This window comes from Buceros rhinoceros, unplaced genomic scaffold, assembly GCF_000710305.1.
Source record: "Buceros rhinoceros silvestris isolate BGI_N320 unplaced genomic scaffold, ASM71030v1 scaffold1861, whole genome shotgun sequence".
Taxonomy (NCBI): domain Eukaryota; kingdom Metazoa; phylum Chordata; class Aves; order Bucerotiformes; family Bucerotidae; genus Buceros; species Buceros rhinoceros.
In genome coordinates this window covers 3,320-16,845 of record NW_010392310.1, presented here as the reverse complement: position 1 = coordinate 16,845, position 13,526 = coordinate 3,320, and positions in this window count along the sequence as shown.

Genomic DNA, 13,526 nt, shown 5'->3' with positions numbered 1-13,526 from the left:
GAAAAGTTCATGACATTTATTCTTTCGTTCTCAGTAATTTGGTTTGGTATAGCAATAACTTTGCCAGAAATACACAGTTCTGTATTTTAAAGTGAGAATGAGTGAGATTGTTGGTGAATAACATTTAGGTTATATGGTTGGTAAATTAGAACCAAGATGCATCTTGTGGTGAAGGAAGTAACTTACCTGAAAATGAGCAAAGGCAGGTCTACACAAATGCCAAGAATCTGCTATCAAATTGCCACCTAAAACAATAAATCCAGTTATGGATTGGTTTGAGACATATCCATTGAAAACTTTGTGAGAGACTTCCCTGAGATTAAAGGAAGATTTGAAGGAAAAGTCAGTGGGTTCAGTACTCTTTCCAAAGAACTTCTTGACCCACTTTCTGCCTTGTAGCATGTGTAGCTACAACTTGTAGCTGGTTATAGTGCCTTTCCCCACAATATTTGATGCTGTTTCTACTCAGAAAAAGAGGTTGCTAAGAACGTGCAAATAGCAACTGAAGAGGTGTTCAGTCTTATTTATCTTACTCGATGGCTGTGTCACCATATCATTTGAAGGTGCTGGGAAGCAACTACTACTCTATAAATACATAGCTCTGAGCTTTGCATACCAATATAATTTCCACAGAAATCTGATTCCAGTTCAGATCTGTGAAGCAGAGTGCTTGGTGTGGCACAGGAGAAAGACCTTTACAACACGGTATTATTCATAGTACAAAAGCATTAAATGAATCTGAGTGTGTGTATTATAAGAGAATTTGAGCACTGCTCAAGTTTTGATTCAGCAGTACCAGAAAAAAAGAAAAAGGCTGAAATAAGTGTTGATTTTCTTTCTGTAAAAAGACTGCGTCCCTGTGTCACAAAACTCTTGTCCCTTGCTGAAACCACACAACTGTTAGCAGGTTTCTTTGAGACTGATTGCTAGAGGATCTGCCTTTACTGGAAGGTGTACGCAAGACTGAATGGCTGTTTTTGGCTTGTTTTTTTTTAAATAGAACTTCATGTAGCTCAGGAGAAATGGTCTCTTCAAAAATGTCTTCAACTTCCTAGATTTGTAGATGATGAGGAATGTAATACCTTTCTCTTAAGGTGCAGCTCTGAGTCATAGCTATTTTCTTCCCCACCTAAATGAAGTGGGAAGCAGAGTTAGAAATCTCTAGGCTATCCAGGCAGAGCTGTCTCTTGACTATCTAAAACAGCCTCAGCCATTGTGACCTGGGGAGAAAATAAGTATATTGTGTGAGTAGGTCTGGGTTTGGCTTCTTTGGGTCTTTGGGATTTTTTTATTTTTTGGGGGGGGAGGGGGGGAGGTTGGGGGGGATGTTGGTTATTAGTTCCCATGGATTTTTGTGTTTCCAAGAATAATTTTAGATTTTTCTAAAGGAGTGCAAGCTCTGTTGCCTGTCACTGAGTTCTCTTGGGTTTTCCTTCCACTCTTACCAAACAATTGCTGATCCGTATGGTTGTCTCACAGACATCAGTGAAATAGCTAAATCCAGTGTGATCTTTCTCTGAATGAAGTATCACTTCAAAGAAAACAAAGGGGTCTGCTCAACTTCTGGTTTGGATTGATTCATTTTGCCCAGTATTCTTCCTGTTCTATCCGCTCTGTGTTTTGTGTGTGGGTGCATACATGACAAGAATGTATTTTATGCTGAGCTGTTACACTCTGCTGATAGAAGTAGCCACATTTTGGTTGCAGCATTCCTGTATAAAGTATTGTTTGTGGGGAGTGGGTTTAATTCGGTTGGGAATTGTGGTGGGTTTTTGTTTTGTTTTTTTTTAATGTACCCTGAGGTTCTGCTGAATGAAGGATAAAAATTATTGCATTATTCCAGGAAAAGTTGTGCTAGTTCTAGTATTTGCTTAATTTAAAAACTGAAGAAAATGAGTTAGTTAATTTCTAGGGCAGTTTGATAGTATCTCATGCAGACTGGCAATGGCAGGTAGCAAAACCCACTTCATTATTCTGTCTCTAATGAATCTTCTCTCGTCCATTTTCTCAGGTTTCTGTGTTTTCCCACTTCTGAGATAGAACTTTCTGCTTGCAACTTGCTTGGTAGACATAGTTATGAAGCAGCAGCTGTGTATATGCACAAAGTCTAAAAGAGGAAGAGGGTAATGTAAGAGTTGAATGCTGTGTGTAGACTAAAGAAAAAAATAACTTCATTGTATTATGTATGACTTGAATGGAAAAAACAATGAAGGAAGTGTCTTTGTTACCGTAACTGCTGAGGTTTTTCCTCTCCTTTAATAGGCATAACAGTGGAATCAGGTGTGATTAATACATCTTGTGAATGAAATTATAACTATAAAAATGTCACAATTCAGAAATCTGCTTACCTAGCTCAGTCATTATTTTTTTTTTTTGTGGTTTCAGAAATATAATTTCCAAGTGGCCTTGAAGGAGGATCTTAATGGTCTCATTTTCCAAGATTTTTTTTTTTTCAAATGTGGTTGTGCTCGTATCAGGTAAAAACTGCAGCAGAATTGTTTAACAAAACATCTAGACCATAGGGTCTGCTGCTTCTGAAGCAGTTCTCTTAAAGATTTTTTTTTTTATTTCAGTAAGGTTTTTATCACGTTTCTAGCTTTCATTAATTCTTACAGAAGTAAGAGAACTGCAAACACATTTTTCAGTTTAATGCATACTGAGGTGTTTTGCTTGATCAAATAGATTTCAGAGATCCTGGTTGCATGATCTAAAAGCTTTCAAAACTTCGTCAGCTGCCATGCGAACAAGAAAATGCTTAAATCCTGACACACCTGCCTCTTTACCAGTGAAGTTCTCTGTTACTTCAAAGATCTGGACATGGGCCTGGAACTGCAGCGTTCTTAACAGAAGTGGGCAACCAAAGTCTCTTGAGATCTTCAAAGTGGACGTTCTTCTGTTTCTCTCATTTGAGGTCTGATCTAATTAGCTGTTCTGAAGAGTACCTGGAAATGGGCCTGCATGAAATATGACCACAGAGAAACAGGAAAAGAAATGGGATAGAGTGAACAAAGTGTTCCAAAGCTGTACTGTTAAGAGAGTCACTAACAGAAGCAGGCAGCTAATGGTAGTTTGTGTGTTAGACTTCCTTTTTTTTTTTTTCCCCCTTCTGTATTTTTTGTGTAAGAATCCTGTTGGTGTGTGCAGGGATCGGAGCTCTGCTGTATTGAGCACAGGATGAAAAGCGTTAACATTTCAAAATTGCTCCAGTTTATGTGTCTTGTGTATATTGTCATCTGTGCTATCTCCCTCATGCTAATAGATCTGTTCCATACATTGTGTCCTTTCTCATAGACAGTTTTCATTCTCTTGAAATGTTAATCTCATTTCCTGTGAAATGACAGTGGCGCTTTGTGTCTGTGTCTGATTTCTTCTAGTTTGTTTTGAAGCTACTGGAGAATTTCAATTAATAATAAGCTTAAATATCTTGCAGAGCTAAGCTGTTGGGTCTGAAGCTGTTGTCTGCCTCTCCACTAAGCCACCAGTAGTTGACTAAAGGACAATGGAGTCTGCCCTGATAAAATACTTGCTGGAAGCAGTCCCAGATTTAAACAGTTACTGACAATTTTGCACACTTCAGCTAGGCAAATAAGTTAAAAATAGACTGGTTTTGAAATACACTTTACAAGAAAAAAATACCCACTACCTTTACTGTTGCATTGTAGTATCTTTGAGTGGAGAGTCTGGTAGTTCTTTCTGTTAAATTTGAAATGCTACTCATTTCTGACCTTTTGGGTTAAGTTTGAAGCGGCGACAGGATTTTTTCCAGCTGTTTTAGAGTGACACCTTGTGGAGTACAAATATCTGCACTTGATTTCCAAACTTATTAAGCAGCCAAAGTATCTTACGAAAGTAGGGAATTTCTTGTATCCCCAGTGGAGGGAATGAGAGGTGGGCTGTTCTGTGGCTATTGAGAACACAAACTCACTTTTCCTGCTGTTCCTGTGTTAATATGTAGTTAGTAATAAGTGATTTATAATTTTTATAGCCACCTAACTGGAAAAAAAATTGTATTGATAAATTTTCAATTTATAGAGTCTTCCTGAGCAATAGTCCATTTAACGAAATACAAAATGAGAATTTAATCTTGATTTACGTAAATGCTAATTATTTTAGAATGTTACCTAAATCCTTAAAAAATGCTGTTAAAAATACTGCTATTGAAACACAGTAGTTATTAGTTCTAGGTCACAAAAATGCAATATAATAAACCCCTTAATCTTTTGAAACATAGTGGTGTGAAGGGAAAAAGAAAGAGTGCAATCTTAATTCAGGCATATGGAAATACCATTTTGGAACTGGGAGCGGGGGAGGCAGATAAAAAGTGGAAATACAAAAACCAGGAAAAGATAAAAGCATAGTGATGAAGTAAATCCATTCTTCTGGCTAGATAGATTTCACTTTTCTAATAAATTGCTCACTTCCATATTACAACCATGAATATATAGTATTCCATCCCATAGTCACCTCTGCAAGTGGCTGTCCGCATGCATAGATTATACAGATGGTGTAGTGGTGTGGCTTTCCATAGCTCCTGTGAAGCCTGAACTGAGCATCTAACAGAATTTTTTCTCCTCATTCAAGAGAATTTGCCAAATACATGAGATGTGATCTCAAGATCTAGAACAACAAATGAATTTCCATGTGGTAAGCTAATGGGCCTGTTCTATGAAAAATGAGAAGATACATGGTTTCAGAATTGTTGTTCTTGAGTAAGAGATTAATTTAAACATTTCTATAATTTAATTAACAGTTAAATCAGTTAATACCATGCAATTTCCAGTCATAAAGGTAATGTTAACTTGGTCACAGTTTAAAGCTCTCCTAAAAATTTGTGTTGCCACTTCGACAGTCTGAAGATGGCCAGTATCCCCTTTCACTTTAGTGTACCACTGCAAGGCCTGGGAGGTTGATTTGCTGCTTCAGCTGTTTAAACGTAGCTGGTTTGGCCAATATTAGATCTGGTTGTATTGACTGGAGCATTCCTGAGGCTAGAAACATTATGCTCAAGCAACATTTAGCACTGGCGCTTGCCGTTTGAGCAGATCAGGTGGTTTCACAAAGCCCTTCTCTTTCCAGTGGGTTTCCCTCTCCATCCCCCCCAACTTAAATGAATAAATGCTACATTTCCTTAGCCAGTATTTTAGCCCTGGAAATCTGTAAGTTTTCTACTTGGTCTCCTGCATCTGCCATTAGTGCCCTGAGGATCAGAAGTGGATTTTCCCTCATAACAGAGCTGACCTCTTTAACTAACAGCAGAGGTCTCGGTGTCTGACTTGAAAACATGAGGGTAGAGGAGAAACAACTCAAGCTAGTATGTGGTGCAGTATCTGCAGGCCTCAGGTCAGAGCCATCTCATAGTGGCACACTTGTACCAGATCTTCTTAATAAGTGATTGACAACAGAACCTCTGCTCAGTACTGGACATTGGTCCAAAACCAGATATAAGGGAACTTTAACAAGTTATTCTTATTTTTGCAAGTATCATTTTCTGTCAACTCCTTATAGTTTGTTGTTCAAAGTCTTCTCTGGGAGTGATGGCTCCTGTAGCAGAGTTTGACCTAGGTGCCTCTAGGTAGCAATGTTCAAGTTGGATTTTTCTCTAGAAAGGTTGTCAACTTCCATCTTTGGCAATGGAACTTGTTATTCTTCTTCGTACACACTTCACGAAGGGAATGGCTATAGAGATGTCAGAGAGTTTTTTCGAGTGTACTATGGTAAAGTAAAGGCTTTTGCTCAAATTCAAAGGTAGGAAAAGCTTCCGACAAGAAGGGCATCCCCGTAATAAAATTACTAAAGCTGTGCTCTGAAGTTTCATAATAGACTTTAAGTCTGGACAAAGCACTTCCTCACCTACTCCTCTGATCCCTGCAGAGTGTCAAACTTAATTTTTTGTTAGAGTATGGGGCAATTTTATCTGTCTGAATTACTCTTGGAAAAATCTTTATATACAGAAAAATAGACTAATGTGTAAGGATTTATGCAATTGCACAAGAGAAATTGTGTATAGATCAAACAGAGTATGAGTCAGTGTCCCTCATGAACAGGCACAATGGTTAAGTATGTGGGTCAATTTTTAGAGATTAGTTATCTGGGATCTTGGACAGATGCCCAGTAAAGTGAAACACACTTCATTGAATTGCTGATATAAAAATAATCCTATTAAAAAAAAAAATTAACTCTGCAGTAATATAGAAAAGTGGAGTAAAAAAAAAGCAGCTTGGTTTTCAAATACATATTTGATAAGGAAATAGACCTAACAAATGAATAAAATCTCTTCATAAGCACAATGACTAAATACATTTTAAATGTGGTTAAAATTATATTTCTGATTAATTCATCTGCTCTGAATCTTTAGCAAAGTAATGCAAGATAAAAGGTATTAAACAATAAATGGAACATTGCTTTATACATTGGTGATACCTGGCATGCGGCATTGAACCCAAATCAGCAGGTTTTGTCTGGTCGTGTCAGTTGATAATTGTAGCGGAAAGCTCAGCTGGGCTGGGCAGCAGTGTTTCCCATGTGAAACAACAGGTGATACACTACAGCTGGTTTTGGGTTTGGGGGGTTTTTTAAGCTACTTATCTAAGGGAAAAAACCAAAACAAAACAAAAAACAAGTCCCAACCAACCCCTCCCCAACAAAAAAAAACCCCAAACCCAGTAGGTACGTGAGGCAAAATGGAGTTAGCTGCAACAAATGGGAAAAAAATAGTAGTGCCTACTTAGCCAAGTATTCAGTAGCAGCAGCATGAAATGAGTCTGGAGTGTTATTCCTGGTTGTCCTTCAGCACTCAAAGCTGACCATGTCCAATGATAGGAGAAGCAGAACTGCCTGACCAACAGAACGCTTCACACCTGGAACCTGAACTACTTGTGCCTCGCCACCACAGAGCCTCTGGAGGGGGAGAAACCTTAAACCATGTTGATGGTACCAGAGAGAACTACAGTGACATTTGTGAACCTGCTGTGGGAAATAGTATTGCCTTAAGGGCCAGACATTAGATCGTGCAGGAAATCATTGCATTTCTAAACTCTAGGTATCTGGTCCTGAGTATGGTAACTGGATCTGTCAGTGTGCACAAGGTCTCTACGCTATACATGACTACTGACAGTAAAATTCGGAAATGTTATAGGAGCAGACGTGGAGAGTCCAAGACTTCTTTCTCCAGACTCCTGGACAAGTTTGTCAATTGCTTGATGTAATACTTGTCTTATCTAGCAATGGTAATCTAAAATTGAGGTATTAGTCTGTAGTCTAATTCTCTGTTTCAGTGGCATAGCAGGCAGCTTTTCTACACAGCAGTCCGTAACTCTCTGATGATGGAATTATTTGCCCTTGATGACCATATAAGTTCAGAGAAGAACTAGGAAGAGAGGGCTGACTTTTCAATAGCTGAAGTTAGTGAAGATCCACCCAACACCAAGGTTAAACATTTCTGACCTTTCTCAAGACAGATCAACTTTTATCTTGAAGAAAAAATTCTGAGAGGAACAGCGATGGTCAGGAAGTGAAGGCTGTATTCTCAGAACAGGTGGCAGACCCTGACTAGCATGGTAGTTTAAGACTCTTCGCAGGAGAGGTAAGGTGGAGTGTTCCTGGGCAGAGGAGGAATTGAATGCAGGTCCCACACATCTGGGAGAGTGATCCCGATTCTGTGCCATGGAAGATGATGCTCCATAAACATCCCAGTTGTGTATGATGTCATTTAAAAGGGTAGTAATAGTTTTGTTGGCTTCATATGACATGTTTTATCTGTAAGTATGAGGTAGGTTTTACAACTTGGAAGCTGCATGAACCCCCAATGTTATCAGGCCTGTGTTCTGGATTCTGGTTAGGCTGCGTGTTAGAAGCCCTGGGAAGACTGAAAAAATTCTAGCTGTTAACAGAAGCACAACTGCATGTCAGGAGCTCTCGATCTTAAAAACTGATATTCACAGAATCACAGAATCATTTTGTTGGAAGAGACCTTTAAGATCATCAAGACCAACCATAAAATTCATTCATATCCCAATTTGGATAGTGGAACCTTTCTTTAGATCTCATCTTGCTGCAGTATATTTAGTGAGATCTCATAATTTAGTTATCATGTTCTCATTCATTTTTCTGCCTTGGTGAATGCAGGTAGAAATACTTTCTACTGAGTTGAACAACTGCATGAGACTAGAACTAATGCATGACTCTGCAGCTCTTGGAAGAGAGAGTCAAATGTTCATTTGGAATTGAAAATACACAATCCCAGGAGAAGACTCTGGTCTTACCAAGGTATTTGTTAAAAATGCGCTGGATTTTTGTCAATAGTTATTCGTCAGCGATGGTATATAAATGAGAATTCACTGTTAGCTGTGGAAGAGTCTCACACAAAAAACCCAAAACTCTTCATGAGATTTTTTTTTTGTTAGGAAGGTTTAAAATTGAACATTGTACAACGTACAAACTGTACATTGCAATAAAGTTCCCTGATCCATATCTCCAGACTAACCTAGATAGTTATTTAGTTTACTTGGATTCCAGATGTCAACTTCAAAAGTGATGTTATTCAGAGGAACAACGTAAATTCATAATCAGTGCAGATCTGAAAATGTTTGAAGTTATTTTTGTCTTCAGTTGCAGTACCGCTTGCCACTGATGCTGGCAGCTTTAGGACGTGTGATTACTTCTCTGTGCAGACAGAAGCCTGTTTGTTACCCTGTATTTAAGCATATGCTTTCAATATTACCAGTACCACACAACACAATCTTGACTTCCAGAGCTGAGTTACGCTTCTTGCTTCTACAATTCTGTACGCCTATGAACTGTTCAATCCCATCTGGAATCCAGTGGTTGTCTTAGGCTCTTCTAGTTTCTGTGTGTTATGCTCTGCACCTCACCATTCTGTTTACATACACAGTCTGGCAGATTGGAGTTAAATGGATTTGCATTAGTAGGCAGGATAGCAAAGTCTTTTAACTGGTGATGCCCAGTACACATGGATACAGAAATACAAATCAGCTTGTTGACACAAGACTCTTACAGGTTTTCCCTAACAATGGGTGTTATTTTCATCCGTACAGTTAAGTTACATACACGGTAGTGTGCCAACATGTATGTGCAGTAACTATAGGACTCCAGGATACTCTGTAAAATCAATGGTGGAAGTAACAGTGCTGTAAAGAGTTACAAAACCGAGCTCCTTAGTTGCCAAAGAGAGATGGGTGCGTACACTCCTTCTCCCTCAGAAAATCTCCCAGACATTGAGTTAGTCTGTACTGGCAACCTGTCAGCACCTCAATACTTTCTTCAGCAGTTCTTTCTCCTTTATTGTATAAAACAAATTGGTTAGTGACAAAAGCAGCTGCCTCCTGCTGTGGCTGGCTAAAAATACTTGGTTTGTGATGGAATAATGTTTCATCTTTTTAAGAAAAAAAAAAGTTAAAACGAACAAACAAAAAACACACACAAGAAGCCCCAAACCAAACACACAATGTCAGTGAAGGCTTCTGACAGGAGAGCCAAGGGAATGAAACTCCGGGATGGATATAACATTAAACTTCCCATGTGGTATCTCCCATTGGCCTCCTTTGACCTGAAGAGACCAGCGGGTGTGAAGAAGATGCCATCTGGTTTGCAGCTTTTCATAAAAATTAACTCTGGAAAGTATAAAATGAGGTGAACGGGGTAGCCTTTTGTGGGAAACTGGCTGGATACCGTGAATGCCGTTTATCTTGCATCCACCATGTCTGTAATGCAGGTGGTGAAGGTGGGTGGCTACAGTGCCTGCTCTGTTATGACGATTCCTACGTTCCCCCTGGAGATATGATGAAAGAATAGGGCTGTGCAATTAAGAGTAATGTAAAATAAGAGATTGATCAGAACAGAGTATCTTGTGTGCACTTCTCTGTACTACACTCATTAAATGCTGCAAATCGAAGCAGAGGCTTAGCGTAAATGTGTATTTGATAATGCTTAGTTAATGGCATATATACATTCCTCATTGTGATCTTTGCTTCTGTGATTTCAGAATCTAAAAGATGTGAACCTTTCACTAAATTCCTAGTCTACTATATCCAACAAGTTCTTGGATGGATCACGGATAAGCTCAAATGCTACACCAGTGGTGAAATCCCGTACAATACTTGGGGACAATCATCATTTCTGTAAATCACACTGGAGTTCTGCGCAGTTTGGTGCCTAGCGAGGACAGCACATCTTTATGTGCAGAAGCTGAAAACAGTTTTCTCCTGTTAGACCTACATCTTGTATATGAAAAATACTAAACCAGGACGTGCAATGCTTCTCTGTTTCAGGCCTTATTAGAGAGCTGAGGTTTGTGTTTGTTCAGGGCAAGTGTTTGAATCTACTTGCTGTACAGTCAGGTTAGGTTTTGTACCACCAGAGCCTGAGGGCTTCCATTCTGACCCTTATTTGTAATAAATGTATTTTTATTTGTAGGAGAGGTCTCCAATCTTGTTTCCTTTGACTTTGTGCAAATTTTGGCTGGGATAGAGTTAATTTTCTTCACATTAGCTTGCATGGGGATGTGGTTTGAACTTGTGATAAAATGTATTGGTAACACGGGGATGTTTTAGTTACTGCTGAGCAGCGCTTACACAGAGTCTGGGCCTTTTCTGCTTCTCTCCTCACCCCACCAGTGAGAAGGTTGGAAGTGCAACGGAATTGTGAGGGGACACAGCTGGAACAACTGGTCCCAACTGACCAGCGGGATATCCCATGCCGTATGGCATTGTGCTCAGCGTATAAAGCTGGGGGGAGAAGTAAGGGGGGATGTTCATACCGATGATGTTTGTCTTCCCAGGTTACCATTACGCGTAAGCCCCGCTTTCCTGGAGATGGTTGAATATCTGCCTGCTGATGGCAAATGGATTCCTTCTTTTGCTTGGCATGCCCATGCAGCTTCAGCTTCACCTATGAAACTGTCTTTATCTCAATGCATGACTTTTCTCACTTCCACCCTTCCGGTTCTCTTTCCCACCTCAAGTGGGTGAGCGAATGGCTGTGTGATGCTTAGTTGCGGACTGGGGTTAAACCACAGCAGATTTGATAACCAATTACTCAAATGAGGCAGGGTTGACTTCTAACATGAATCTTGTGTTCCCCAGAATACAAGGGGATTCCCTGTGTGCCCTACAAACTGGATGAAGACTGGAGGTGGTGGGCTCCTGTGCATGCACAAGAATGGGGCTGTGCCTGTGCTGGCAATTCTGTCCCAGGGCTGTTGGCCAACGTGCGCCCTATACAGCTTCTGAACTCTGCAGCAGAAATTGTGAAGGCAGGAATTGTTTCTTTAAGTTATGTTTATATATTCCAAAATTGCACTGCAGATGGACAATTTTGTTCTAAAAATTTTTTTTTTCCAAATCTTTTTCATTTTTGTTTTTACTTTTCTTTGTCTTTAATTTTTCATGTGTATATAGGGTATGGTAACGAAGACAGCCACTACTCAGGACTGTATGTACTGTGGGTGAGAGAAATTTCAAAGAGGTGAATGATGGGAAGATCAGTAAAATAGAGGTACTAAAGAGGGCCTGTTTCCCTCCTGTGTAAAATGAAAAGAGTAACTGGAATGACAGAAGACAGTAAGATTTCCCAGATCTGAGGGGCGAGAAGCAGCAAGCGTACTTGGTACACACTGCTGTGAAGGCTGTGAATATACAGCACTGTGAAACTTCACATGTGAAGTGTGAAAAATTAGTGCAAGGAGAGTTGATAGGCAGATGCCATGGACAATGCAGTAGTTCAATCTGGACATACCTGGGTCTAGAAATCTTGGGCAACATCTGAAAAAACCTTGACTCCTGCCCATACAAACATTTCCAGTGGAAGTTCCAGATGTGTATAGTAAAAAGTAAAAGTAATTTGGTAAGTAGAAATATTAATGAGATACTCAGGACAATGTGCAAGTTTCTTTATTTTAAAAATGCCCAGAACTAAAACTGCCCACTCTTAACCTAGACTTTCAGAACTGAAGGAGCAGTTTTTCTTCTTCTTTCAGGTAGAATTCAGTAAACTTGGTGAATACAGAAAAGAAGCCAAGATTTAATTCTTCCAGGGTATGCTTGTTCTACGAGTGTGGTGAAAATTATTTTGCTAGGACTCTCATGGCAATGCTACTCATAAAAATAATACTGTAAAATCTCAAAGGTGTTAGTAAGAATTGAGAGAGCTTTGCATTTGTAGGCCTTTCCTCAAAAGGTAAATCACCTCAAATTTATTATAATCGGTTATTTCCTGGTGTAACATGTTTTTGAGGGTTTTGTTCTGGGAGCAGCTAGGTAATATCCTTCTCAATCCTCTCTATTGCATCCCCTTCTCTAATACTGAAGTAGATTGCTAGAAGAAAGTATTATCATGACATCACAACAGCTCGTCCAACCGATAGTAAGCTGGCGTGGGTGGGCGACTGTCTGGTAGCTGTTACTATTTGCTTTCTGAGAAGCACATGAAAAGAGAGTAGTAGTAGTTTCACTTGACTACACAGCCTCTCATTTCCAGCTGAACTTTTTTCTGTTGCCAAACAGGTGTAACCCCTTCTCTGACAGAACATCATGATTCTAATTTTCCTTTGACACAGCAGAAAGCATTGCATCTTTTACTCAAATATACATTTCCAAAATTACACAAGCACAGGTCCAGCAGCTCTGCCTGTGGAATGAGATACTTCAGAATTATGATTTCCAGCACGATAGATGAAGATAACAGGATTAATAAAAAGCCAGTGCTTGTTTCAGTAGCTGTATTGTATATTTTTGATTCTTAGTCTGTGCTCAGCAATGATGTTTGATGTTCCATGTTCTTGAAGTGGAAGCAAATGATACAACCAATATAAAGAGAACAGCATGGTGGAAGATTTTAAATAAACTGCTGAAGCTACAGCCGTCTGGCACTAGCCAAATTCACTTGATTAAAAATGCTGTCCTGCTTTTGTTTCAGCATCTTACTTAGAAAAACCATTGAAATGTCCTGGAAAAGTAAGTGGCAGTAGGAGAAGCAATAAAGAGAGAGGACTGATGAGAATGCATTTGCCTCAGACATGATTCCCAAATTTAAGTTGCTATCTCAGTCACTTAAGTCCCTCGAGTGACCATGACGCAGAAAATCAGTCCTGTCTTTCACCAGTTGCATTACTTCCACTGCTTCACTTGCGCTAGTCATAATGTTAGCACAACTACATGGTGAGCTGCGTAAGAAACTGGCTGAAAACTTTTTTGGCTGATAGAGCTTCAACCAGAAGAGGCTCCTGATGTAGCTTCCTATACAACCACATAAATAATAATGTTGGCAGAGGGGAACGGACATGATCGTGCGTATGGGAGGACAGCCAGTTTGGTAACAGTGAACACTTATGATTTAGAGTTTCAGAGAGCGTATTTTGGCTTTTCGGGGAGATCAGTGTAAAAGTTAGGAAACTGCATCATTGGGGACAGCAAAAGGTTCCAACATGCTGTGCATGTGTGTGCAGAAGGAAATACCAGGCAATGATTTTCCTTCCTCTGGTTACGTGCTATGCTCTGTCCCAGGGGAAAGAG